Below are 3790 nucleotides of genomic sequence, written 5' to 3'. Positions count from 1 at the left end.
CATGAAAATCATTTAGATTACATTCATTTAGATAACATTTAGATAAATTTTAGATTACATTTAGATTACAATACATTCATTTAGACTACATTTAGATTACATTACATTCATTTAGACTACATTTAGATTACATTTAGATTACATTTAGATTACATTACATTCATTAAGACTACATTTAGATTACATTTAGATTACAATACATTCATTTAGATAACATTTAGATTACATTTAGATTACATTTAGATTACATTACATTCATTTAGATAACATTTAGATTACATTTAGATTACATTACATTCATTTAGATAACATTTAGATTACATTTAGATTACATTTAGATTACATTACATTCATTTAGACTACATTTAGATTACATTAAGATTACATTTAGATTACATTACATTCATTTGGACTACATTTAGATTACATTTAGATTACATTTAGATTACATTTAGATTATACTTTTTATGTGTGTATGAATGTTCTTTCTAGTTTCTCTTTTAATATAGAAGCTTCATCTGCCGCCATTTTGTTTCCTGTTTGACTTAACTCTTCACTGGAGAATCAAATGGTTCATAACAACGTCCACAAGACCGGACGAAAAGAGGAAACCAAGGCAACTCATCCAAGCTGTGTTGTAGAAGTTAGGTTGTTGATGTTAGGTTGTTGATGTTAGGTTGTTGATGTTAGGTTGTAGAAGTTAGGTTGTTGATGTTAGGTTGTTGATGTTATGTTGTAGAAGTTAGGTTGTTGATGTTAGGTTGTAGAAGTTAGGTTGTTGATGTTAGGTTGTTGATGTTATGTTGTTGATGTTAGGTTGTTGATGTTATGTTGTTGATGTTAGGTTGTTGATGTTAGGTTGTTGATGTTAGGTTGTTGATGTTAGGTTGTTGATGTTAGGTTGTTGATGTTAGGTTGTTGGTGTTAGGTTGTTGGTGTAAGGTTGTTGGTGTTAGGTTGTTGATGTTAGGTTGTTGATGTTAGGTTGTTGGTGTTAGGTTGTTGATGTAAGGTTGTTGATGTTAGGTTGTTGGTGTAAGGCTGTTGGCGTTAGGTTGTTGGTGTAAGGTTGTTGATGTTAGGTTGTTGATGTTAGGTTGTAGGTGTTAGGTTGTTGATGTTAGGTTGTTGGTGTTAGGTTGTTGGCGTTAGGTTGTTGGTGTAAGGTTGTTGGCAATAGGTTGTTGGTGTAAGGTTGTTGGTGTAAGGTTGTTGAGGTTAGGTTGTTGATGTTAGGTTGTTGGCGTTAGGTTGATGGCGTTAGGTTGTTGGTGTTAGGTTGTTGGTGTTAGGTTGTTGGCGTTAGGTTGTTGATGTTCGGTTGTTGGTGAAAGGTTGTTGGTGTTAGGTTGTTGGTGTTAGGTTGTTGGTGTTAGGTTGTTGATGTTTGGTTGTTGATGTTCGGTTGTTGGTGTTAGGTTGTTGGTGTTAGGTTGTTGGTGTTAGGTTGTTGGTGTTAGGTTGTTGATGTAAGGTTGTTGATGTTAGGTTGTTGGTGTAAGGCTGTTGGCGTTAGGTTGTTGGTGTAAGGTTGTTGATGTTAGGTTGTTGGTGTAAGGCTGTTGGTGTTAGGTTGTTGGTGTAAGGTTGTTGATGTTAGGTTGTTGATGTTAGGTTGTAGGTGTTAGGTTGTTGATGTTAGGTTGTTGGTGTTTGGTTGTTGGCGTTAGGTTGTTGGTGTAAGGTTGTTGGGATTAGGTTGTTGGTGTAAGGTTGTTGGTGTAAGGTTGTTGAGGTTAGGTTGTTGATGTTAGGTTGTTGGCGTTAGGTTGATGGCGTTAGGTTGTTGGTGTTAGGTTGTTGGTGTAAGGTTGTTGGTGTAAGGTTGTTGAGGTTAGGTTGTTGATGTTAGGTTGTTGGCGTTAGGTTGATGGCGTTATGTTGTTGGTGTTAGGTTGTTGGTGTTAGGTTGTTGGCGTTAGGTTGTTGATGTTCGGTTGTTGGTGAAAGGTTGTTGGTGTTAGGTTGTTGGTGTTAGGTTGTTGGTGTTAGGTTGTTGATGTTCGGTTGTTGGTGTTAGGTTGTTGGTGTTAGGTTGTTGGTGTTAGGTTGTTGATGTTTGGTTGTTGATGTTCGGTTGTTGATGTTCGGTTGTTGGTGTTGGGTTGTTGGCGTTGGGTTGTTGACGTTGGGTTGTTGGCGTTAGGTTGTTGGCGTTAGGTTGTTGATGTTCGGTTGTTGATGTTCGGTTGTTGATGTTTGGTTGTTGATGTTCGGTTGTTGATGTTTGGTCGTTGATGTTAGGTTGTTGATGTTAGGTTGTTGATGTTCTGTTGTTGATGTTAGGTTGTTGGTGTAAGGTTGTTGATGTTAGGTTGTTGGCGTTAGGTTGTTGATGTTCGGTTGTTGATGTTAGGTTGTTGATGTTCGGTTGTTGGATGTTAGGTTGTTGGTGTAAGGTTGTTGATGTTAGGTTGTTGGCGTTAGGTTGTTGATGTGAGGTTGTTGGTGTAAGGTTGTTGGCGTTCGGTTGTTGATGTTCGGTTGTTGATGTTCGGTTGTTGATGATAGGTTGTTGGTGTAAGGTTGTTGGCGTTAGGGTGTTGGCGTTAGGTTGTTGATGTTCGGTTGTTGATGTTTGGTTGTTGATGTTAGGTTGTTGATGTACGGTTGTTGATGTTTGGTTGTTGATGTCAGGTTGTTGATGTTAGGTTGTTGATGTTCTGTTGTTGGCGTTAGGTTGTTGGCGTTAGGTTGTTGATGTTCGGTTGTTGATGTTCGGTTGTTGATGTTTGGTTGTTGATGTTAGGTTGTTGATGTGCGGTTGTTGATGTTTGGTCGTTGATGTTAGGTCGTTGATGTTAGATTGTTGATGTTCTGTTGTTGATGTTAGGTTGTTGGTGTAAGGTTGTTGGCGTTAGGTTGTTGATGTTCGGTTGTTGGTGATAGATTGTTGGCGTTAGGTTGTTGATGTTCGGTTGTTGATGTTCGGTTGTTGATGTTAGGTTGTTGATGTTCGGTTGTTGATGTTAGGTTGTTGGTGTAAGGTTGTTGGCGTTAGGTTGGTGTGGTTAGGTTGTTGGCGTTAGGTTGTTGATGTTCGGTTGTTGATGTTAGGTTGTTGATGCTCGGTTGTTGGATGTTTGGTTGTTGGTGTAAGGTTGTTGATGTTAGGTTGTTGGCGTTAGGTTGTTGATGTTCGGTTGTTGATGTTCGGTTGTTGATGTTAGGTTGTTGGTGTAAGGTTGTTGGCGTTAGGTTGTTGGCGTTAGGTTGTTGATGTTAGGTTGTTGGCGTTAGGTTGTTGGCGTTAGGTTGTTGATGTTCGGTTGTTGATGTTCGGTTGTTGATGTTAGGTTGTTGGTGTAAGGTTGTTGGCGTTAGGTTGTTGGCGTTAGGTTGTTGGCGTTAGGTTGTTGATGTTTGGTCGTTGATGTTAGGTCATTGATGTTAGGTTGTTGATGTTCTGTTGTTGATGTTAGGTTGTTGGTGTAAGGTTGTTGGCGTTAGGTTGTTGATGTTCGGTTGTTGGTGATAGATTGTTGGCGTTAGGTTGTTGATGTTCGGTTGTTGATGTTCGGTTGTTGATGTTCGGTTGTTGATGTTAGGTTGTTGGTGTAAGGTTGTTGGCGTTAGGTTGTTGGCGTTAGGTTGTTGATGTTCGGTTGTTGATGTTAGGTTGTTGATGTTAGGTTGTTGAAGTTTGGTTGTTGATGTTAGGTTGTTTATGTTCGGTTGTTGATGTTAGTTTGTTGATGTTTGGTTGTTGATGTTTGGTTGTTGATGTTCGGTTGTTGATGTTAGGTTGTTGGTGTAAGGTTGTTGATGTTCGGTTGTTGCCGTTTGGCTT

The sequence above is a fragment of the Zeus faber genome (assembly GCF_960531495.2).
Source record: "Zeus faber genome assembly, chromosome: 17".
NCBI lineage: Eukaryota > Metazoa > Chordata > Actinopteri > Zeiformes > Zeidae > Zeus > Zeus faber.
The sequence above is the reverse complement of the archived record's forward strand: the minus strand, read 5'-3'. Positions refer to the sequence as shown.